At 36.1% G+C, this 26,443-nt stretch overlaps 1 protein-coding gene across 3 annotated transcripts in view; it reads left to right on the top strand.

Moving 5' to 3' along the window:
- The window catches only part of LOC109096886 (double-stranded RNA-specific editase 1-like), a 155,450-nt gene that overhangs the window by 76,173 nt on the left and 52,834 nt on the right, over positions 1-26,443 (top strand). For 2 of the 3 annotated variants that reach the window (XM_042731786.1, XM_042731788.1), the window contains one exon: positions 24,959-25,007. The exons of the other annotated variant lie outside the window; for it this stretch is intronic. The gene's annotated coding sequence lies outside the window, so the exon portion shown is untranslated. The remainder of the gene's footprint in view (positions 1-24,958; positions 25,008-26,443) is intronic. 3 annotated transcript variants of the gene reach the window in all.

Genomic DNA, 26,443 nt, shown 5'->3' on the forward strand with positions numbered 1-26,443 from the left:
ATACGCCTCAAAAGAACCTCACTGGAACGGAAATCGCTGCTTCCCATTGGTGCATGAATGGCTTACTAGGAAGGTTTAAAGAAGTGAAGGTGAAAGAGAAGCCTCTCATGTCTCAGAGCAGCAGGCCAGCCGCGAGGTGGGTGTCCTCCTCAAGAGGATGGGCGTCCTATAGAGACCCATCATGCTCTGCTCTTCAGTACACCACTTCATTTTCTGAATAAGGGCAGAAAGCAAGGACGAGCGAGGATAGTTCAGCCAAGCGCCAAGTTATTTGACAGAATGCAGTGCTCAGCAGGAAAGCCAAGGCAATCTGTTTCTCGGGGACCTCTGTCAGCCCAATATAGCACAGTGCCAGATTTTCAAATCTCTATATGAATCGCAGTCTATTCTTTTATTTTCATGAAACTAATGCAATATTTATGATGTAGTTTTCACTTAATGATATGGTCTGTTGAAATTCTGCTGGTGGGAATTAATCCATGTGGATTTATCTCCTGTGTTATTTTTATGCCGAAATATTTGAGGAAGTACACCAATTTTAAAGTATGCTGCTGTTTAGTGTGTGAAGGCCAGTGTTTTCCTTAATGTTTCATTTGCATGACTAAGTTGTGCCAGATGTGCGCAGCTTTCTCACAAAAAATCTTCATTAAGATTTTATAGCAAAGAAATCAAGGTTCTTCACTGAAGACAACCACATTAAACTTTTAATCTAAAGTTTACAGGTCACCCAAAACTTGATTGACAAATTCAATTAATCAGTTATATTCTATTATATTATGTCATGTCATATTATACTTAAGCCCCAAAATTAAACTCTTTTATCTTATACTCTTGTCATTTCAAAACCTCTAAGATTTTCTGCTTCAAAAAAAGATGCAAAGCACTGTTTATTTAGTCCATATTTTCATGTGTTGTATTCCAAATTCTCTGAAAACTTTAAAAGATTGAATTTAAAACCCTGCCTTCCAGTTTTGCATTCTAAAACCTTGTTTTCACATGCATTGATGTCTTTAGGAACAAGATTCAAGTAAAATAAGTTTCAGACAGTTTCTCTGCCAAAGCTATCATATGACTAAATATAATTTATCTTTTTTTTTTTTTTTTTGGTATCTTGGAATTCAACAGCTTTTGAATTCCATTATATAGAAAAGGCTGGCCATTCCTCCGCAGTTTTTATTTTGTGCTCCACAGAAAACAACTACACAGGTTTAGAATGAAACGAAGCCAGAAGTAGAAGACAGAATTTTCATTTTTGGGAGAAGTGTCTCTTTAATTCTGCATTTGCATGATTAAGTTGTGCCAGATGTGCGCAGTTGTCTAGCAAAAATCTCCATTAAGATTTTATACCAAAAATCTCTTGCTTTGAAGGAGCCCAGTGTCCTCATATGAAGCCAAAATGTTGTGCACAAGTGTCCGTTTTGTCGATTGGGTTTCTATCCTTGCAAAAAACAAACAAAGAAGAAAAAAAACACACACACATTTGAGAACGAGAATTCTCTGTTGTCACAAATCTGTATGAGATGCAAAAGCACCATAACAGCTGATATTCCAAATCTTCTGATCAGCCATATGATATCATTGTGTGACAAGCTAAAGATGAACTAAACTTTAGAGTCTGTTTCTCCCAGAAAGCTATTGTGTGACTTCAGAAGACTCTAAATATAGCACATAAGTCATATGGACTACTTTTATGGAACTTGTTTTGTCATTTTGGAGAACAAAACCGTTTAGCTTTAAGAATATATTAGGAAAAGTAGCCTTTCCTCAGTGTTTTTCCTTTTTGTGCTTCACAGAAGAAATTCATGCGGGTTTGGAACATAATGATGACCGAATTTTCTTTTCTGGATAAAGTTGCTATAAAAATAGTAGAATCAGGGCTTCTCAGAGTGTTCTGGTGTCCATGAAGGATTAGTGGAAATGTCTCTGGTTCCTCTGCTGACTGTCTGAAAGCAGGTGCTCTTTCCATCCTGTGTCAGCGAGTCGCTCGGTCCTGCTGAATCTCCGCAGATGTCCTTGCGTGTAATAAAGGATTAATAGTTTAAATCATGGCCCCATCTGCCGCTCTGCAGCGCTCAAGACTGTTTATCCAGCACACCATGACCTCGTGCTCTTTCACTGCAAGTACATAGATTCTGAGATGTCAGGGTCTAAAGGGTGTGTTCAAGTCGCTCAATAATGGACTTCACTGGATATTTGGCCATCAAAAGTGTGATTCCAAATCATAGGGAGCGCTCATGCTCAGTCCAAAGGGCACTGCAAATGGCATAGGGAACAGGTGTACATCCGTATAACACATCACAGGAAATGGAGAGGGAAAGCTACCTCTGTAGTACACAAAATTTGGCTAAAATTAATGCTGATGATAATAATAATAATAATGTAATATATTATATATCTAAAAGACAAATAATATAACAATTTTCATTTCAAACACTGCAGTAGTCACTTATCACTAAATTATAATATATAATTAATTCATTTATATATGTTAAATTATATTATTATGTTATATAATAATTAGAATACAAATTAAATTAACCAAATCTAAACCAAAATCTAATTAGTAAACAAAATCTAATTACTTACATTTTGTCTGAATTTTATATCTGGGCTGTTATGGCCTGTTTATGCAGGTGATTTCAAATAAAGCTCTTTAATGAAATGATCTCCTGCTCAGTGTGTAGGGACCCTGTGATTCGTCCAGTGAGTATTTCTTGCTGTCATCAGGATCTGTGTCTCATGGGGAGGATTCAATATCGTCCTGAAGCCTGCGGTGCATGTGCTGGACATGCTATACCTCATGTAGGTCAGTCATAAGCTGTGAGAGGTGAGCGATGACTGCCGGTAGACCGCCTGCACCATACGGTGCTTTGTTCAGATGAGCTATTTAATATGATCTGTGATTATGTATGAGATCTGCTCCGGAACAGTTGGTGGATTAAGCTTTGAGCGTTTGGTTGCATAGGGTCCGAAACAAGAAGATTCAGCATCAGAGAGCAGGACCACATTGAACGTAACATCGTCCTACATTATCTCAGTTTCATCAAGCATTAGCTGTTCGGAAATCCCCAGTTTTTTAATACATCCATACTTATTTTGATTTCTATGGAAGCTTGTTTCCGAGAAAAAAATATTAAAAAATAATTGCAACTTTTTTCTGAATTGCAAGTTTATATCTCGCAATTCTGAAATATTTTTTTTTTTTTTCTCAGTGAGATATAAACTTACAATTTTGAGCGGTAAACTCAGAATAGGAAGATATAAACTATAAACTCGCATTTCTAAGAAGTGTCCACATTGTGAGAGATAAAAAAAAAAAAATCTATTTATTTTTTTTATTTTACAACAGAAACAAACAAAAAACTGAATTCCAAGATGTAAACAGAATTCAGGGGGAAATGTCAAAATTGTGAGAAAAGCCACAGTTGCTTTTTTTTATTAAGTGGTTAAAAAAAATTATGAATTGTAATTTATTAAAAAAAAACTGAATTGTGAAATGTAAACTGCGAAAACTTTGAAAAAAGTAGAAAATTAAAATTTAATTGTGCAATTAAACTCATATTTGTGAGAAAAGTTCAGGATTGTGAGAAAAAAGAATTCTGTATTTTGTGGTGGAAACAAAGTTAGAATTGTGAATGTAAACTTGCAATTATGAGTTTATAACTTGCAATTGTGAGATAAACACAGTTCTGAGGAGAAAAGTCAGAATTATGAGAAACTCAGTTGCAAGGAAAACAAAGTCAGAATTGTGGGATGAATAAAGACGCAATTCCCTTTTTTATTTTTATTCTGTGGTTGAAACAAGGTTCCATGGATTTCAGTGTGTCCTGAACACAGTAGCAAAGTGCCCTGCGAAATCCCTTACAGACCAAGTATGCTAGTAGAGGGCTAAGGACTTTGCATCCTAGCAGTCATTAGTAGGTTAATCAGTTGTGATTATTTTTTGTTGATTAATCAGTTTGAGCACAAATGCATTACATGATGATGTGAAGATGTGCTTGAACAGTTGAAGCTGTAGTGTGCACTGCATGTCACATCTCCTCTCCAGCACTTGCTTGTAGAAGTGAAGCAGGCATGATGTAATCGGTGTTGAAGTGTCTCTCTATAAATTAAGATTACATTCACTGCCAACACAGTGATTGTGTGTTAACGTACATGACAACAACCACTGTTCTTCCATCTCTCTCTCTGTGTCTGTGTTTTCTGAATACGCTGAGCTGAAATATTCCATGTCAGGATGCAGTGGAAACCTGTGCACTGGATTGAAATTTATGAATTGAGAAAGTCTGCAATACGCTATATTTTATATTCAATTCAAATCATTTAAATATAATAGTAAAACTGGATAGAATCCACAGGGGACAAGTGTTGTTTTAGTATCACTGAGATAAAATACAGTAGTTGTTATTAATATTTTGAATGTTATTTATTTTCCAATTAATGTTTTAGTAGTTTTTTAGTGTTTTGTAATTTATATGAATATACTTTTTAATATTTGTGCATATTTTTATTTTTTTTTTTTATTACAGTTTTAGTTTATTTTACTACATCAAGTTAAACTAAATTAAAATGAGAAACATTGCATTGACAACTATATTAGTTTTAATTAATGACCCTTCAGTAGACATAACCTTACATTTATTTTTAGGAAAATACCAATACTCTCATTTTTACATGAACATAATATTTAGAGTCCTCCACATGCTTTTTGGAGTATTTACGTTGAATGAACAATTATGAATAATAACTTATTTTGAATCCTGTTGATTATTAAAAAGTCTCTACTTTCAGGCAGTATGCAGAAAATCTTCCACCAATGAGTATGAGTCTTTTACTACTATAAATATTATTAAATTCTATTTTTTAAATTATATTGTGTTATATTATCAGCACTCATAATTAGTAGTCCACATTTACATTACTCAGTCCATGACAAAATCTGCCCTAAATAAGTTGCATCTTCTATCTTCTCCATCTTGGCAAGTCTATTTTATTAAAATTAATTTAAATTGATGTTAAATTTATATATATATATATATATATATATATATATATATATATATATATATATATATATATATATGTTTGGTTTTTATTTTTTTTTATTATTTTTAATTTTTTTTTTTTTTTTTTAGATATTTTAAATATGTATTTAATGTGTTTGATGCGTTTCGTGTGTTTTTTTGTTTATTTAATTATAATGTCAGTCATTGTTCACTGAAAATCGTCCCCTCTGCTGCTCTTCTCAAAACTTTTTTGCAGTTGACGGTAGCCATTGACTTCCATAGCATGGGGAAAATACTATGGAAGTCAATGGCTACTGTCAGCTGTTTGGTTACCGACATTATTCAAAATATCTCCTTTTGTGTTCAGCGAAAGAATGAGTAAATGTCATTTTTAGGTGAACTGTCTCTTTAAGTATAATTGAGATTCAGAGGGAACAATTATCAATTAACTTAATGGTATAAATGTACTACATCGACTTTCCTTAAATGGAATACAGAAGCTCTGAATTCTGCTTTATAATGTCCTTTGGGGTTTCATGGAAGAAAGAAAATATGGGGGTCATTAGATGGTGACTATTATGATTGTTGAGTCTAGAGCAAAGTTTCTGGGTGGTTTTTCTTCCACAAGGAGAGCGATGCCAAGCAAGGTCCTGTGAGGCATACAAAAAAATGTACTTTAGTTGCCAGCAGGATAAAATAAAGGTTTACTAAACTTGTGTTTATCCCAGTAATTTAGGGCAGAGAAGGCTTTGCAAGACCTGTGGCCTCTTCCTCACTCTGCAGTTCTTCAGTGCTCAGCTCCACAGGGTTTATCCCTGATCAACCTCATTCTGCAGGAACTCTGTTAACTGGACTGACCCTCCAACTTTCAAAATTCCCTTTTCATATCCGCTACTCAACACAATAACTGTCAAATGGCGAACAAACCCATGTAAGTTCTGGCGTTTTCCAGACTTGAGACAAACACAGTCCGTATAATTGGCCCTTTTAATCAAAACAAAAAAGACATAAAAGAGTCTGAACGGAAGAACAAGCATGTCAAATCATTTTAATAGAAGATTATTTTCCTCAAGCCCATTTGCAAATGGTCTAGCTGTTGAGCGATAGTAAATTGCTCATATTGTTCTCCTGATTATATCCAACAGTGATTTCCTTTGTTCTAACTTCTTTTAATCTTGCCCGTTTTGTGCCGATAAAAGTCCGATCAGACTTGTGCAAGACGAGCATGGAGAGTGCCAACACTGCACGGGTGACCGAGAGAAATGCAAGCATGGTTATGGATCATATTTCAGCATTAGTTTTCCAGAACTGCTGTTGTGGTTTTAAAAATATGATTTATTACAGACAGGCCGAGCACAAGTAGTAATTAATGATGAGGATGAGGTGAGGAAGAGGGCAGGAAGTAGCTACTGCTTTGAAGTGCTACATTGCTTTTTCCTGGCAATGTGCTCTGTGGCTATTCTATTATATGAATGCTATTCAGACAAAATGCACCAGGGGTGTGCGAAACGGCGTCATTTTGAAAGTGACTTGGTTGCCTGATCAACTAGTCGACTAACCACCTTAAGGGGATATTTCACTCAAAAATAAAAAAATTGTCATTTACTCACCCTCATGTCAATCCAAAACTTTATTTTAGGGCAAAACTATTTAGGGGAAAAAAAAATATAATAATGATTTTTCAGGTACTAAAAAAGTGATTGATATTTAAATTCTTTGTTTTTTGTTTGTTTGTTTGTTTGTTTTGTTTTTTGTTTTGTTTGAGTGCCAGGTTTCCTTGTTTGTTTTATTGGCCAAAATATCAATAAACAAAGTAAATTTAATTAAATTAAATAAAAATTGTAGTGATGATAATAATAATAATAATAATAATAATAATAATAATTAGTATAATTAAATAATATTTTTAAACAAAACAGTAAATATATTACTATTGTAATAATACTATTTCTTTGTAGAGTAATTTTTTTTAACAAAAATAGTAAGTTTTCATGTCATTTTAATGTAAACTGTACAATTATAATGCTAATTATTATATCTTAATTTCTTCAAAATCACAGTGAAAATGACAGTTACATAAAATACAGTCAGTCATACAGGCTTGAAATGATCATGAAAAAATATTTTTTGTGAACTGTCCCTTTAAAGAATGCCTTTGTAATTAGTTTGATTAGACTCGTTTCTTGGGGAGGTGGTGGGGTTGGGTTTATTTAAATTACTTATGCTTTCAGGAAAAGTTACATGAACTGTGATGGAATGGAATACTTCTTTAAAAAATTTCGCTTTAGAAGTGGAGCTTGTTTTTGATTTGGCAAGCATACTGATTAAAGCATGCTAATTGAAGTGCCACTTCTAAGAATATTACAACAACAACAAACTTAGAAATAATTTAAAGTTTGGGTAACCTCACTAATCAGCTAGTTGCTTGTTGAATCACTAGTTGTGATCCTGACTCATCCCAAACATGTAGCAAACACTCCCACTTCCCAGAGTGTGGAAATTTGTCCTTGTACCAACCTGTTGGGCGTTATCTATTAATATGCTGGCCATGGTTCCACACTAGTTTTCATTCAGGTCCCTGTGACAGAGTGAAAACACCCTGCAGATGCCCTGTCCTCCAGTGTCCTTCTGTTCACTTCCCGTTTATACAATCGGGACATACGAGCAGCATTCCTGACCTCGAGATATGATTGGAATGGTAATATACTCAAGATCAAATGAAGGCAGAGCCTGTCTTAGAAGGCCACAATGAGCATCTGCAGCACACAAGAAGATTTAAGCACTATTCAGACTGGATTAGTTGTCCAAATGGCATTCGAGTTGAAATTAAAAGGACGTCTGTGATCTCCTGTATTAAATATTATCATTATTATCATTATCATCAATATATATCATCAATATATATATTCTTTTTTGTTTTGTTAAAGACTCTTATGTTCAGCAGTACGAGAAAAAAAAAAAAAACAATATTTTTGCAATTTAAAGTAGCTGATTTCTATTTGAATATATTTAAAAATTTAATTTATTCCTGTGATGCAGCGCTGAATTTTCAGTATCATTACTCCAGTCTTCAGTGTCACATGATCCTTCAGAAATCATTCTAATATGCTGATTTGGGATGAGATTCCAGCAGTGCCTGCTTTTATTTTAAAACTGTTGTTTTACCCAAAAGGATGTCTTTGAAACGCAGATTTACCACATACATAAACAAAAATCTTCCTTTAGCCTGCTTGTGTGCACTTGTGCTTTGGGACACATCTGAAATGGTATCATTTTTGTTTTTAATAAACGTCACCTCCTACACGCAGAGCTAATAACAGAACAGCAACAGCTCATTAAAACCGCAGTGCCATTTTCCTTCCTCTATGTGCTGTACCATATGCTAATATTTTAGTCAATTCTCCTTCTGGAAGCACTAAACATAAACACACTATATCAGTGTGAGATGGAGTCATAATAGCCAAACGCCGTCTTGCAGGTGCAGTGAGACAGCTGAATTTCTCCAGAGGACCTGAGGGAAACCACCCCTCTGACAGAATGAGTGTGCTCTGCTTGTGCTTGTCTGTGGTGTGTTTGGATGCTGGATGAAATGAGAGGAGGTCTGGGAGGTCATTCCTCAGCTCTTTGTGTGGCAGTGCTGAGTGAGTCTGCCTCAGCATCCAAACTTGATGATTTCTTCATTCTGCAGGATGCAGGAGTTTCTGTGGCTCAGTGTTTCTCTCATCTCTGTTGCTCATGTTTTGGTGCACTGCTGCATCTTGTTTCACTGAGCTCATGGACTGTTTACTGTAGTAAATCAGTTCAGATGCACAGCTTGTGATGTATATTTGTTTGCTTGCTTCTTGTTGCCTTTCCTCTCACCTCTCCTTTTACATTTCCTTATTGATGTATCTCTTCTTCTTTTGCTTTGCGTTTCTTATTTCCTTACAATTTTCATTTTTACTTCCATTTCCTTTCACCTTCCTTTTGCCTTTCATTTCATTATACCTTTACTTTTACATATCCTCTTTCATTTTTTTACCATTTTCCTTTTGCCTTTTCTTTCCGTTTTCATTTATCTTTAATTTTATCACCCTTTTTAATTTCCTCTTTCCCTTTCCTTTTACTTCCCCTTTCCTCTTTCATTTCCTTACCATTTTCTTTCTTTCCTTTCTTTTTGTACTTTTCATAATGTCTTTTGATCTCTTTTCTTTTTCTTTTTCTTCTCTTTTGTCATTAAGACCTTTTCTTTTTACTTGTGTTTTCTTCTTTTTTTAATTTTTCTGTTCTCATTTACTTCTCGTTTAATTCTTTTTCATACCTTTTTCTTGGACTGATCCTTTTAAATTTCCTTTTAGTTTTTCCTTTTTTTCCCTTTTTATTTTCTCTGTAATTGTCTTCCCATCTTTAATTTGATCATTTCCTTCACATTTTCCTTTCCACTTATATATTTTTTATTTCCTTGCCTGTTTTTTGCCTGTTTTATCTTTCTTTTTTTCATTTCCATATCCCTTTCTTTCCTCATTACTTTGCTATTACCCTTTACCATTTCTTTTTCTTTTTCATTTCTTCTTATATTTTCCCTTTTTTTCTTTTCTATTTTGTTATTAACTCATTTTCTTTTCCCTTTTGAATTCTGTAATTTCCTTACACTTTTTCCAATATTTTTTTTCTTTTTCCATTCTTCAACATTACATTTTTTTCCCTTCCCTTCCCTTTCCCTTCCCTTAGTTCTCAAACTACCATGGCTCGTGCAGGCCAAAGGCACCGGTGACCAGGACACAAGAGGAACATGACCTCAGCTTCTATTCATGTCAAATAATGGCTTTAACAAGCTATTCTTATCTCTCTCTCTCTCTCTCTTCCGTTGTTTGTGTCCTCACCGTTCTCTTTTGCTCCTAGCCATCCACTATACCGTGATGAATGGAGAAGTGCCAAGAATATAATATTACGTTGATAACAGGGCTTCCTACCTGTGTTTTCGTGACTTCAGAGAGCTGTGTGATGCCTCAAACGCCTGTTTTTCCCTATAAAAGGGAGTATTTCAAAAGTACACATCACCTAGCTCCTTTTAACAATTTATATGCTCGTATTGATAACTCAGAGGTCTGGCTTTGCTGAAATGAACCCCTCAGAGGTTATATCTACAGCTTTCTTCTCACTCTGTTTGGTTTCTCATACATATCACATCATTTATCAGTCGGATTCAGATGTTTTTCCACTTGTTTTCACTTCACTTGTAAAATAACGTACAGAACAACATGTAAGTTGTTATTCATTGAGATCCGAATCAGACAAAAAAAACTTAACCCCATACATTTGAAAGGTAGTATGTAATAAAAAAAAATATATATAATACACATATGATTTTATAAAATAAATATAAAACTTGTAAAAAAAATTGTGAAAACAAAAATAGAAATACAGTTGTTGTTTTTTTTAAGGAGATCAGGCCCTTTCTTTGGGAACATGCTGCACAACTCCTTGTTCCAACTCTTGTTCTGTCCAGGCTAATCCAGAATGTGGCAGCAAAATTGCCCCTTTTAGACTTGCACTCTATTAATTTACTAACTGTTTGTAAAAAAACAAACAAACAAACAAAAAAAAAAAAACCTAACACTAGCTTTTCTATTCTTTTTGTATTCTATTTCTAACACTAGCTTGCTCTATTCTTTTTCTATTCTATCTGTTTTTCTTTTTATTTATTATATAATTAAAAAAAAACTTGTTACGTGTACGGTGTTAAGCTAACACATTCCTTTTGTTATTGTGTATATGTGTATATATATATATATATATAATATATATATATATATATATATATATATATATATATATATATATATATATTAGGGCTGTCAAATGATTAATCACGATTAATCACATCCAAAATAAAAGTTTTGTTTACATAATATATGTGTGTATACTGTGTATATTTATTATGTATATATAAAATACACACACATGCATGTATATATTTAAGAAGAATATGTTATGTTTATATATTAAATATATTTATATATAATATAAAATATAAGAATATAAATATATAAATGTATATACATGTAAATATTTTCTAAATATACAATTTATGTGTGTGTATTTATATATACATAATAAATATACCCTGTACACATACATATATTATGTAAACAAAACTTTTATTTTGGATGTGATTAATCGTGATTAATCATTTGACAGCCCTAATATTTATATATATATATATATATATATATATATATATATATATATATATATATATATATAATTGCTTAATATTTGTGTGGTTTATTTGATTATTTATAATGTATCATTACTGTCACTTTTGATCCATTTTAATTAATCAATGGTGAATGAACGTATTCATTTCATTTTAAGTACACTGGCACAAAACTTATGTTAAGGTAATATAACTATATGCAATTTATATGTAAGCTTTCATGTGGCTTCAGAGGATTTTTTTTTTTTTTTACAAACTTAAAATTTTGATCAACTGAATTTTAATGCATTTAAATTAATAAACTTAATTTTGGAACTTGATTTGACTAGTTTGACCTTCATTAAATAATAAAAAAAAAAACAACAGTATGGATATTCACCAAAAACACACTTTGTTAAGTGGAAAAACTTCATTTGTTTTTAACCAGTGTCCTCCTTGTAATGTTCCTCATGTTTTCCAGAGTTTAAATGATACAAAAAGACGTTACCATGCCTTTCATTTGTCCTCTCGAGCCCGTCATTTTCAGTTCTCGAGTGACTTTCCAGTAGATCGCTCATTCATCCTGGCCTGCTCGGGGATGTGGGAGCTTTTTGCAAGTTCAGCAGAGTGGGAAGTTCACAGCAGTGCTTGAGATAAAAAATAAATAAATAAACGGTAGATGAATGATGCCCTGGGCTTCCTGAGGGAAAATATCCATATGTATTAATGAGTGTAAGTGTCTGTCTCTCAGGCAGGAGGTACTAATGACCTGTCTCAGCTGATCGTCAGGACCGAAGTCTCGTCTTCATCTTCATTGGAATTCAACACATAACAAAGATCTTTTTTTCGTAACCCAGTGGAAAAAATCAATTTCAACACAGTCTTTGTTTTATAATCAAGCTTGCTATGTCCTTTAGAGGGCAAAATAAATGTAATGAAATGTCAGGGTGGTCACAGGCGAAATCCCATGGTGCAGTAGTACGACCGAGACCTGGCATTTGGGTAAATACTACCTTCCTGTGTATTAGGACCACGGACGTACATAGGCAGTTTAGTATCTTATAATTCAGTTTATAAACAGGCTTGATTTGAAATGGATCTAAAGGAAGGAGGAGGCGTTTATGATACAGAAAAGCAGAATGGCAGCTTTGTTCTCAAACTCCTCCTCAAGGAGACAACTGGTATTTCTGCTGTGAGGAATATGTCTGCGTGTGATTTATTGTGTGATATTTGAAATCATAGCCCACAAATCGGCCCTGTTGCACGCCGTCTGGAAGATGGTTCAGCGCTATCTGATCGGAGTAGTAGTGTCAGATATTGTGGTGTTTTTGAGTTTTGATTTTCCTCTGAGGAAAAGGCCTCAGTCGTTGGTTTGTTGCAAAGACAGAATCTATATGCCTGAATAAGGGTCAGTGTGTCATTTGATCAAATAATACTTGAGTTAAGGAATTTTGAAGACTGTGCTGATCTTTCTTTTCCAGTAAATGTGGAATTGAAGACTGAACAGACTGAAATGAGAGTAGCTATTCACTGAAAATCTGTAGTGAGACTGTTAATGAATTATTTGTGAACTGTTTAAATTAATTCATTAAAGGGATTGAATGCAAAATAATTAATTCCTTCACAAATTAGTTTCTCTCATTTCAACACCGTTGTGCTATGTCACTGACCATTTTTATGATTCTTTTATGGTTCTTTTAATTCTTTTCATGCTTAAACACTTTTGTACACTCTTGTTGTAATTGCATATAAACTTTAAAATTACTTTTGTGTTTCACCGAAGTAAGTCTGTTTAGATGTGAGGGTGAGTAAAACATATTTGGTTAACCTTTTTGGTCATGTTGTGTTCCTGTCTTTTTGAACCAGAAAGGATTTTCTTTTTCCCAAAAATGCTAGTTAATGTTATCGTATTGGACTTAAACTTACTGACTTATTTTTGCAACTGATTGATCATTGGTAGGCCTCATTGATCTGAGCTTATGCACCTCAGTTTTTGAGTGAACACTGCCACAAATAATGCTGTTTTCACTCAAAACTAAGGTGCATAAGCATACATCAATAAGGTCTTCAGTCAGCCAGTTCCAAAAAGAAATTCAAAACCCATGCTAATTGAAAGAAAATAGGTTGATAAAAAGGTTGAATCCAAGATTTGGTGATAATATAGCATCATGATAGATTTACAAGGAGTTTTTAAAAGGGCAGTCATTTTTTGACCCAGGAACAACAAATTAGGTAAAAGCACAAGGGTTAAATCCGATATTATTTCCTCTGGTGTTGGGACCTGACTTAAAGGGGTCATATGATGCAATTTCAAATTTTCCTTTCTCTTTGAAGTGTTACAAGCTTTTGGTGAATAAATCTGTGAAGTTGCAATGACTAAAGTCTCAAATCCAAAGAGATATTCTTTATAAAAGTTAACACTCGTCCACGCCCCCCTGAAACGGCTTGTTCTAACACGCCCCCACATCTCTAGGTCAGTATGTGGGAAGATTTGCATAACTCCGCCCAGATGTTCATGCAAAGAAAGAAGGTGTACCTTTTATTCTTGTTGTAGTATTGTTGTTGCCGCTGCCGTCATGTCGTATAGACGCTGTGTGTTTCACTGTGAAAGCGAAACTACTTTGTTTGGCCTTCAAAAAGAGGATGATATCCGCTCCGTCATGCCTAGAGCTGATCCGTGCTGGTCGCTGAGGAAATACATCAACTTTGCACTGTGGATTGCCGGATCGGCTTTCACCGTGGACGAAGTGACGTCCAGCCCGGGGTTGTCACATGTGGTTGCTGCAAGACCAAGGTACGCGCCTTCATAGAATCCACCTCAAGCCGCCCACCTCCGCTCATTCAAGCCGGTCGCGGCTCACTCTAGGTCTCTGGCCTCTGCTCACTCAAGGCCGCGGTGTGTGACGCCGTTTCATTGAGAAAGCGAAACTACTTTGTTTTTGCCTTCCAAAAGAAGACACGACTAGAAATCATGTTTATGTCACGTTTATAATGGTTTTTATGTTTGTCTCGTCGCTCCGGCCGGACAAGACATTACAATATATTAAAAGGTGTAACATTTCCATCACACACTTGAGGCATTCGGCCAATCACAACGCACTGGATAGCTGGCCAATCACAGCACACCTCGCTTTTCAGACTGATGAGCTTTGTAAAAATCGACGTGTTTCAGAAGGCAGGGCATAGAGGAGAAACAGTAATGTACAGTATGTGGAAAATAATGTTTTTTTTTTTAACCTTAAACCTCATAAACACATTTTATTACACCAAATACACAAAATAATGTTCTTTTTAGCAGCAACATATGACCCCTTTAACTCGTCAGTTGTCATTTGAGCACATTACACTTCAGTTCCTTGTCTTTTAACACAAGCAGAGGAACCTCTCGTAAAAGTCTCTCACTATTTTTTCTTACTGAGGTGAAACCAGAGCGTGTTTCCATTTCACAGGAGCACCGTTTGTCATTGAGGGCCAGTGAGAATCTACCCACAATGCCTTGTGGCCCATCAGTGGGTGCCGCTGGGGCTCCAAATTACCTCATCACAGCTGCTGCTGTTCTGCATGGTTGACCCCACGGAAAGGCTCTGACTGAATTGATTAGAGACTCGAGCTGAAGTGATGATGTGTTTAAAGAGAGATGATAGAAAATGTCATCGTAATGGATTATGCTGCCAATCCATTGGTGATGCCTTGAATGTAAAATATGAACACTGAATATTGATTTTCAGGAGTAGCAAAGCATGCCGTTTGTTTCTGTGAATTTGGGTTACATGACTAAATCACTTTGTGAAATTGGCTATGAGTATTGTAGGCTTAGATGGACTTATTACATTTTCTCAGGATCTTTGGTTGTGGATTCCAAGAGAATGCATTTGTAATACTGCTAATATCCTGAAACTAGTTTGTTCTGATCTTCAGATGTTTGTATGTACTTTGAAGATTCGGCTGTTGAATTTGAATTGAGTTTCAATTGAGGTAGCATGCAATATGCAGAATCGCAATTTAAATATTAATGTAAGCAAGAATTAGCTAATTGAGGTTCACCTAGAAAACCAAAGCTTGTAAATACAGATTTTGGATATTGACTTGACAAAGACTTGTTTGAAAGTTTGAACAAGTTTAAGAGCCTTGCAGATGGATAAATAGATTGATTTCAATTCCCAGAATGCATTACCCTAGTTATTGCAATTTAACTTCCTGTGGGTGTGGCCAATTCAGATTCCATTCTAAATTCCAGTGCAGCTTCCTGTTGGTCTGCTTAAAGTCCAAATGGTGAATGAAATTGTTCCAATTCTTAAATCCTGAACCTGAACTGCAATGAGCACACAAGAAAAATAAACAACCCTGTAGAAAATTAATGTTGGCACAGTGCAAACACAAACAGGCCTTCTCTTTTGTGCACTTTTATATGATCACCTGCTCCCTCAAAAGATCATCTGAAGGTTGCGTTTGATTGGGACGATGGTCGCTGTATGCTAATCATTGATCTGATTTAGACGGGTCCTCTGAAGCAATTTACCACCTCCAGCTCTTTTTTTTTTATTTTCCTTCCTCAGGGCTTTTTGTGTCACTGAATTGCAGATGGGGTTAATGAGGTTTTCTCTGAACATAATTCCTGTGAAATGATATACAGCAGATTGAATGAACCCTTTGTGGTTATCAGTCTTTCTGTCAGGCGAACAGTTGCCTGGGTTTGGCTGGTGTGTGCCTGGCTTGCTGCATCTGGGGGTGTCGTAGATGGCCAGATGTTGTATAGTTTTGGGATAAAGACAGATAAGAGTGCAGCCTGATGTTGATGTTGGATGGAGGAAAGCTTGTCTTATCATTCTGAGCTTAAGATTGAAGCTGACGGGATGGAGAACACAGTCTCATACCATAGCTGCAGACTTGTCCCTTCCCCCATGAGGTTATTCAGGAATTACGAGCAGCCATATTCAATGGAAATGGCTGTGTTTGCTTTGGAGTACGCCCACTGATTGGAGAGATGGATGCTGGGCAGACCGGCGGCCAGCTCTAAACTCTACGCCCTCCTCTACAGACTGCAGGCATCACCAGTCAGAGGTTTCCTTCCTGTTTCTCTTTACCTCATGCTGTAGCCTTGTTATACGCAATATTGAGAGATCTTACTTTGCTTTGATCTATAGATTTAATGTCAGGCTTTAGTAGTATTAAAACTAGTGATGTTGAAATTAGCACGTTAACACAGGCGATTAATTTTTCCAGTTTAATAGTGTTAAAAGTAAAAAATAACTCTGTTAACGCAGGAACGGAGCTATGATTAGCCACCCCACTCACAGCTACTGCTTCTGTCTCTTATTTCTTGACAGTAATTGCATTTTAGACGCAGAACTTCTTTACGACCACATCAAACGGGAGACTTTTTAGGTGCGTACTTCAGCTGCACCTCAGCGCCAGGTAGGCATATGACGGTATGAAATTTTCATGTTGTGATTAATTGCTAATGCTTTTATTCCGGTATACGGTCTTATCACGGTATTGAAATTTAATTGACAAAAAGGTGTTGTCATAAACTATAACAGGTTTATTAACTTTGTTTTTATCACAAAAGAACATTTCTATTCCTGAACATTTGCATACAATAAAGTATAAAAAATTCACACAGATTTAAGTGCAAAAGCATTATAAAGACCAATAAGTAACACTTTACAATATTATCTCAATAGTTAGCCTTAGTTAATGCATTAACAATTAATAATGAGCAATAGACATTTGCTACAGAAGTTATTAATCTTTGTAAAAATAAATACAACTGTTCATTAAATAACACTGTTGCATCTTTTGATTTTAACAACATGCTATTAAATATTGTAATTACCTAGGGTTGTAAATTTTCAGAAACTTTCCAAAAATCCCTGGAATATTCCAAAAGAATCCAGGAAAGGTTCCAAAACTTCTGGAATATTTCCAAAATTTACTGGAAATTTTCCACCTTTTTGCAACCCAAAAATTACCTAAGTTTAATGAATGCTTAGAAGAACATTTCATTGGCAGTTTATGGTAACTAATGAATGAACTAACGTGTTTACTAATGTTTAACTAACTCAGAGAGTGAATGTGCTTTCATTCAGTGCGTCTCCTTCACGCAGCATACAGCAGTGTTGTGCATTGTGACCAGCTGATGGGGAAAATATTCTTAAAATGCATTCAAAAAATCTGAATAATTTGTAATAAATAATTATTCACAGTATTTTGAAGTGCCCACAATAACAATATTGTGCATATTCAGTACCGTGATATATCACATTACCAAATACCGGCACATGTCTAGCACCAGGCGCAAGTCAAAACAAGTGCAGTAATGGCAGGTGACGAGGAGATTCAGTAGAACAATAGTAAACTGCGCACAGATGAGATTTTGTCAGGCAAAGTTTCAGTATGCTATTCACTTGCACGCATACGGCGGTGCACGCTGCAGACTGTATCATTTTATATTAAAGCACGAATCAAACTACGAGCATGTCAGATGTCAGAACCACAACAAGTTCAGCAGTGGCAGCTCTTAAAGTAATAGCAGCCAAATGACCTAATAACCCAGCTGCAGTGATGTCTGTTTATCAAAGAACAAAAGAAAAAAGAGGAAATCAATAACTTTAGTAGCTGTAAGAAGTCATCTATATTTAATTTAGAATTTAGTGTTTTGGTAACTTTTTATTCAATTTCTGTATATTTCCTACTTGCTGAAGGGCACAGGTGAATGTGTCATTTATTATAATGGGTTTATGTGAGGATTGTTTTAAGTTCACTTAAATTAGAAGTAATTTTTTAAAGTCTAACAAATGTTAAAATTGATAGCTCTCAAATATGCTGTAATGCTGAATGTCATAAAAAAGATGCAATTAAACAAACATTAACAATATATATATATTTAGATACTGATTGAAAGAAATGTTGATCCTGAAGTACCTTCAACACTGCACACTTTGTCTTCACAATCAAACACACCTGATTTAACTGATAGTAGAGACTCCAAGACCTGAAATGGGTCTGTCGGTAAAGAGAGGCATCCATAATGCATATTCTTGGTGGTACTCCAAGACCTGTGCTTTGGAAAAACTGATTTAGAGTCCAGATCAGGGCCAAAGAAAATTGAGTGCAGTGTAATGTCTGCATTTTCAGATCATTTTGTATTAAGTTTTACTTTAAAGTCACAGATATTTTCTGGGGAGATTTTTATTCTACAAAAAGTTATCTCATTTACTTAACCTGATATTATTGCAAACCTGTATGACATCTTTTCATCTGCAGAACACAAAAGATGACATTTGTTTGTCCTTGTTATTAAAGTCATCAGAGTGTGAAATGAATAGTACTGTGAAATGAATTCATACACCTCAACTTGTATGTTAAACAGATTTATGAAATCTGAAGTGTATACCTTTATTCACTCAAATCAAACCAAAAAAATGTATTAACATCCCTACACAGACTAAACTAAAGTTGGTGACACAAACCCCCAGCATCAACTAGTGTTAAACTTCACATCACATGAAGAAGAGCATCATGACATTTGAGGTTTGTGACTTTTTTGATTTGAGAGTGGATATCTCAATTTCGATCTTTTCATCATACAAAGTATCATCTTGCTTCAGACGACTTTCATGTCCTTTTTGGAACTTAAAAGTTTTGAACTCTGTCGACACTCATAGCATGGACCAAATCTGCTGGAACTTTATTCTGCATGCCTTCTTTTGTGCTCCGCAGAAGAAAGAGAATCATACAGGTTAGCAATGACAATAGGGTGAGTAAACGGTGACAGTTTTCATTTTTGGCTGATTCAACCCTCCTCAGCTCCCCCTCGAGCACAGTATGAGATCCCTCAACTCTTTCAATCTCTCTTTTAGACACTCCTGGCCTACTTAAACACAACTGCTGTAACACAAGCTGGAGTACCTCAGGCGATCCTGCGTGGGAAAAAACTCAGGGGCATTGTTCCACTGCTCTGACAAGAGCGGTCAAGAGTGTTGTGAAAGATCTTATCCTCAGAGGTGTAACTGGTCTGGATTGTCACAGGTTGGTGCTGGACCTCTGTGATCGCTGGGTTTCGGTTTATGCCAAAGAGCAAAACTCTTAGCTCAATAGAAACAGGTTTAGTCTTATTGATGAATTTACAGAGCAGGCTTTGTTGGGGCTGAGTGTTTGTGTGTGGGGGGGTTATGGTACTTCCCTCGTTTGTCCTGGCCTGACTTTTTTGTTAGGTACAAGCTGTGCTGCGTCACCGTCGTTTTTCACAGTACAAGGCCACCCTCCAAGGCTTAGGAAAAGTCTACCACAGAAGCATATTTGACAGATCGCCCTCTTGGTTTTAAGGGTCTTCTCCTGAGTTTGCTCACTCCCTGAAGGCCTAATCAGTGCCCAGGTGGCAAAGTTAGGTACCCGCCCTTGGCCTCAGAACTGCAGATGTCACCCGGTAGGTTCCATGAACTCCAGCTGTGCCGGCCAGCTGGTTTCTACACACTATCCTTGCTTCTCCCTGGAGAGTTGACCCAAATAGCAAGCCCCAGGGGAATACTAAAACGCACCGCAAACAAACAACCCCAATCTGTCAAGTGCAAGTAAAGAGTGGAGGCGCAAGATTTGGATTTTTAGGTCTCGGGAAGGAGATTAAACACGGCCTTGCGCGTCATTCCACACAGAGACCTATTCCTCAGCTTCGCTCTAGTTGTCGCAACCTTTGTTCTGCAGGTCCTGTGGGTGTTGACAGTGTTGATTCAGGCCATTCGGTCGGCATTTGAGATCGTCTCCACATCTTAGTAGGAACCAGGGAATGTTGTTTTTCCAAAGGAGAAACAGTGGAGCATTATTCTTGTGCCCAATGTACAGTCGGACGTGGACTATTGCGACAACTTGCCAAGAACTCACACAGTGACCAGCAATGATACTCAAGCCAAAAAAGGTCCGTTTTTTTTCTTTCCCTGTCTTGTTTTAACAGGACTAGAACATCTTATCCAACTCTGGAGCCAGTGAGTCTGCAACAGAGCTGTTGTTGTGTTAGACCACTTGCACTTAGACTTGTGTTAATGACATATGCTAATGGGCCGAAGCTTCCGATCCCTTGTGGTGTAACTGGAGAATAAGAGAAGGTCATACGTCTGTAAATGCTATTGGTTTTCTCCTCCACTTATTAGCACACACTGAGCAATATCCTTCAAGTTTACTTGCATCCCTTGATACCTGCACTTTCATCACGGGAGCCGATGTTATTGAGGAGCTAGTTTACAAGGTACACTTTGACTGAATCTCTGATGCACGTTTGCAATGTTTGTGCCTTGCTTGTATATGCTACGTTGACTTAAGGTAACTATACAAACCAGGATTTTAGCCAGGCATCTTGAAATAAATTCAATATCCTACTGACTCTGCTGTCGGAAGTTCACACTTGGGGCAGCAGCAGTAATTTTCCCTCATGTCTTTTTCACCATCTAATGGCTCTATATTTCCTGCCCCGCTCTTCCAGCGGAGCTGCTGTGAGGAGTGGGTGGGGGGGGGGTGAAACAGCCTGGTGGTACACTGCAGCAGAGATGGGCACACAAGCTTCTGCCCTCTACGTCATCTTCATGAGGATCTACAGACTTGATTCCCTGTGGGAAAGTAGCCTGTCTGCATCTCCCGGCCTCTCATTCTCTGTCACTCTCTCTGGCCATGCTTCATCCTAGCAGGTTCTGTCGCCCTGAGGAAGGCCTCCGAGTCTGGGGATGACTGACAGCGAGAATGCCTCTGTTCTTCTCTGCGTTCCATGTGCACTCTACTGTGGCATCTTCTTGGCAGGCTTCACGTCCATCCAATCTCTAGTACATACAGTGGAAGTTTCCTTCTGTACTGTATGTTTCAGTGATTCTGAGTGCTTGCGCCCCCTTTAGGAAGAAGGTGGTAGTGACTCTGAGTTCACCATAAGATGCAGCAAAACAATAATAATTACTGTAAATTATATTATTTTTTTATACAAAGTCTGTTTTTATTTTATTTTTTACATTTTGAGTTTTGCAATTTACTATTATTTGGATAGTACTGTATACTAGGGCCTGTTGATTTCCGAGAAAAATGCAGAAACGCAGAATCCAGTCATAAAAATACCCATACCCATATATTGATATGCGGTTTCTTTACTACGCACATCAATATATGGGTACATGAACACATAAACAATATCTAGAGAGTCGCTACATTAGCATTTTACCATATCATATACAAACAGAAACTTAAAGGTCTTCACATCAACCCATCAAAATAAAAGTTTGGTTGAACTTGAAGAAACTGTGACAGAAATATATTACTTAATGTAATGATAGTACTACTACTAAGAATAACATTATAAGCACATTATTTTTAAGAAATATTTTATATATACCAGAAAAATGTAAATACACAAGTGTTTCTGATTTTTTTATTAATATTTAAAATAATAATAAAATCTTTACCTTGTGCTTTTTTCATTGTTACAACTACTTTTTGCACTGTACAGAACCTCAGCAGTAGAGAGAATAACTGTAATTAGTCTTAAAAATAGACACCTTTTATTACTTAAGAGGTATTATTAAACATTAGATGAACTCAGGTACTAACATGTATCAAACTGTGGGTTGCAAATCGTACGGTTCTAGTTTTATGGGAACTGTTTCAACCCTGACTGATTTCTCACCTAAGCTGTCTGTTGTTGGCAGGGACTCCTCATTCCTTTATCTGTATTTTTTTTCCTCTCTTAGAGAACTCTCTGTTCTGTCTGGAGGTGTGATTTATGTATTCTTTTATTGAATTCCTCCGCTTTGTTTGAACTGAATATGGCAGTGGTGTTTAGCGTTTCTCTCGGTTTCATTGGCAGCATTAAAACTGGTCTCATCTGGTCTGCTTTTGATCTTGAGACAGTCAAACACTGTAGAAGACATGGCAAAGGATTGCGATTTATAAACCATAAATGTGCGATACTCAAATGAGAAGACTCGTGATTGGCTGATTTTTGCCATGTCTGCCAAAAATGTAACAGAGCTTTCTTGTTCGTGTGAGCTATTCCCGCAAAGCTTCAAAAGAAGAAACGCGAGCACACAGGACAGTTAGAGCTCGTTATCGCCTCTTTTCTTAGACCACTGTTAAATGCAGAGGAGGAGAGGGTTGACGGGGGAGTAATTTTATCGTTGTAATGAAGAGTGTATTTGCAATTAGCCTTTTGTCCTCTACAGCTGAAGTCCAGGCCCTCGGATCCAAACATGCGTGACTCCCACATCCCATTTAGTCTGACTGAGGAGTCTTTCATCTGACTGTCTGTGCTGGTTAAAGATCCCCCTCTCAACATTTTAGCTGTGGTCACACAGTGCTCTTAAATGCAGATTGCGGTGCATTGCATGGCTGCTCTCTGGCTTATTTGCTCTGCTCTTAAAACTTCTCATCTCAGTTGATTATGTGGCCCCCTAATTGTGCGGGACCCTCCAGCATTTCCAGCCCTAAGGCTGTTGTTCAACCATCAAATTGTATTTAGTATAATGGAAATAAATCTGCTCAGAGGAAACTGAGTGAGGACATGCTTAGAAAGTTGAGCACTTTACACCATTGTTTTAGGCGTTGTTGCCATCAGCTTACAGTATATATACAGTTTCAGGGTCTATTTTAACAGCATGATAAGTTTGATTTTGAAATTCTCTGTAATATGTTGTTGAAGCTTGTTGATATTTTTTATGTGCAGAAACAGGTTCAGAAACACCAGAAAGAAAAGGGCAACAGCGCCCCCCTGTGACCTAAACAATGTTCTCTCTGCTTGGTCTGCCATTTCTGATATCTAGTGGTTTTAGGATCAGAAACTATTTTATATGAAGTGATTTTTTTTTATGGATTGAAATATTGGTTGTGGTTATAAATGTATTAATTTAGCACATGCTTCTATGGTCACACTTTATTTTAAGGTCCAGTTCTCACCATTAACAAACCATTAACTATAACATTTGCCACAATAAACTCCAAATTTGCTGCTTGTTAATAGTTAGTAATGTAGTTGTTAAGTTTTGGGTAGGGTTAGGGATGTTGAATATGGTCATGAAGAATATGTGCTTTATAAGTTCTAATAAAAAGCCAGTATGTTAATAATAGGCATGCTGATAAGCAGCTAGTTATTAGTGAGAATTGGTCCCTATATTAAAGTGTTACTGCCAGTTGAGCCACACAAATTATAATTGATCTAACAACTTTCTTTTAGATTATTTTGAGGGTTTTTGTGTCTTTTAAGATGTACAATAGATGTGCAATTAATAGAAAAGACACTAAAACAATCTAATGGGGATGCAATCCAGGTATTAGTGACTGATTCCTTCTTATTGCTTGATAACTAATGATTTTTTTTTTTTTTTTTACTTTCATACTGTTTAAAGAAGACCTAAAATGGAAGTACTTTTAAGACATCTCAGACATGTTTCTTGGAATAAAAGAGCGGACTGCAACTTTTTTGATGAAAGTGATAGTTCATCAGCTTGAAAGTTTATGCATTTTTGACTGATTCTTTACAAGAACCAGCTTAGAGTTATTTGCATGTGAATACAATGTTTCCCCAAGAGATAATTCACCCAAAAATGATCATTATGGCTTTATAACACTGCCTTGTCTGCAAAACTCTTATGCGTAACACAAGAAAATTATATTTTGAAGACATTTGGCATCAAAACAACATCGCATCCCATTAACTTACATTGTTTTTGGCAAAAACAGAGACATTTTTGGAATATCTTCTCTTGTTTTCCACAGCCCAAAGAAAGTCATACAGATTTGGAATAACATTGGGGTGATTAAATGATGACAGAATTTTCATTTTTGGGTGAATTATCTCTTTAAACTGTGGGAACCGTTTCTCTAGCTGGATCTTGTGACGAATCAGTCAAAAAAACAAAAACAAAAAAACAAAAGCATAAACTTTCAAATAGATGAACTGTCACTTTCATTTGCATGCAATCTTGAAGAAAGGTGAAACTGAAAGTCAGACTATTGTTTATTGTGTTTGTATTATTATTATTTTTTCACACAATGGTGTGCTCCTGAAGAATCAGCACTGATGCAGCACAGATGTTAATATACTAATATACTAATAAATACTAGGGAGGTTGTGAGGGTTAAAGAAACGTGCTGCATGGAGATGTACGGTTTGGCTGGCCACGTTTTTATTGGGCTGCTTTTTCATTTTTCCTCCATAAAGTGTCTTTCTGCTGCTCTTGTTTTGCAGATCTTCCTAGTGATGCAAAGTGGGATTTATGGAACTCAAAGGAGTATTTTGCATCTCTGACTATTATTGTGAAATTACCACCCATCTTTCTTTTGTCAATTTGCATCCTCCTCACTCCTATCTGATTTCAGGTCATTCCTGTCTGTGTTCGGCCAGGCCTTTAGACCGACAGTCTCTTATTTTTCCTCTTTCACTTTTATGAGGGACATTTATAGCTGAGATCATATTGTTCTTATTCTGGCGACACGTCACCTGATGCGTTTAGCACAGCCGTTAGGTCATGTTTTTGTGGCGTTCACCGGCAGGTGAAAGTTTGGAGACTCTTGGAAAGTTGGTGACGTGACAGGGGATTGAAACAAAATCTGCAGTAGCTGGAGATCACATCTAAACGTTACTGGCTAACGTTACGAGTGGATAATGTGTCTGTGAAGTGATGTTGTGGAATATCGCTTTACACAAAGGTAGAAACATACCATTGTGGTTGATCTGAAGATGCGTCATGTTATGCTGATATTTGGTGTTAAATTCTTTATTTCTGTTTTCTTTCTTGTGTCTATGCAGGCTTGGTGATCAAGCGTTAGAGCGGCTCTGAGGGCCAGTGGAAACCCAGGTGTGTATCTTCTGATTTCCTCTAGTCTCGTGTGGACTTTTGCGATAATTACATTGATGCATTTAGCAAACACTTAAATTGCATTCAACGTACATATTTTATCAGTTCTTGCTTTCCCTGGGAATCACACCCATGATACAGTGAAATACTGTTTTAGTACAATTTAAAATAACTGTTTTTTATTTATTCCTGTGATCAAAACTAAATTTTCAGCATCATTACTCCAGTCTTCAGTGTCACATGATCCTTCAGAAATCATTCTGATATGCTGATTTGGTGCTCAAGAAATATTTGTGACCGTGGAGTACAAAACCAGTCTTAAGTCGCTGGGGTATATTTGTACCAACAGCCAAAAATACATTGTATGGGTCAAAATGATTGATTTTTATTTTATGCCAAAAATCATTAGGATATTAAGTAAAGATCATGTTCCATGAAAATATTTTGTAAATTTCCTACCATAAATATATTAAAACTTAATTTTTGATTAGTAATATGCATTGCTAAGACCTTCATTTGGACAAATTTAATGGTGATTTTCTCAATATTTAGATTTTTTTGCACCCTCATGTTCCAGATTTTCAAATAGTTGTATCTCAGCCAAATATCATCCTATCCTAACAAAACCATACATCAATGGAAAGCTTATTTATTCAGCTTTCAGATGATGTATAAATCTCAATTTCTAAAACATGACTGATTTTGTGGTCCAGGGTCAGATTTCTTATTATTATCACTGTAAAAAACAATTGTGCTGCTTAATATTTGTTTGGAAATTGATATTTTCAGGGTTTTTTGGTGAATAGAGTGTTCAATAGAACTTCAACATTATAAATGTCTTTACTGTCACTTTTGATCAATTTAATACATCCTTACTGATTTCTGAATTTCTAAAAAAAAAAAAAAGTCATGCTGACCCATTAATGTTCAGTATTGAGCACTTAAATGGCTTCAGTCCTTTCAGTGTAGATCAGTTACATTTTGCTTGTGTGTTTGTAATCACAGCCACTGAATGCTTGATAGTCTTTGAGGTAATGCTGTAGTTCCACTGTATTCCATTAGAGGCTGCTGGAGAGCTAAATGTGCACATATCCTTCTCTGACCCTAGTGTCATCTTTGATTCTTTCACACATTTTGCATAATTTTACATAATTTACTGGACAAATTGTACAGTCCACAGGGCAGCTACCATGTTGCTTTTAAATTTTTAGCTTTGCATTGAATCAACCATTATTTTACTGCATACAAGGTTTGCAAACTTGGCAAATGGTACCAGAATTGCGCAACAACACGTCTGAAAAACACATTTGTGTGCTTTTCTTTATTTCTTACTTTCATTCTTAGCTACTGTTTCATGATGTTAATTTTGCAATTGTACTTTTGTCCAAAACAGCACTTTTTTGGGGGAAGTTTATTATTGTTTGTTTGTTTATTAT

Source organism: Cyprinus carpio, chromosome B9, assembly GCF_018340385.1.
Source record: "Cyprinus carpio isolate SPL01 chromosome B9, ASM1834038v1, whole genome shotgun sequence".
NCBI classification, from domain to species: Eukaryota; Metazoa; Chordata; class Actinopteri; order Cypriniformes; family Cyprinidae; genus Cyprinus; species Cyprinus carpio.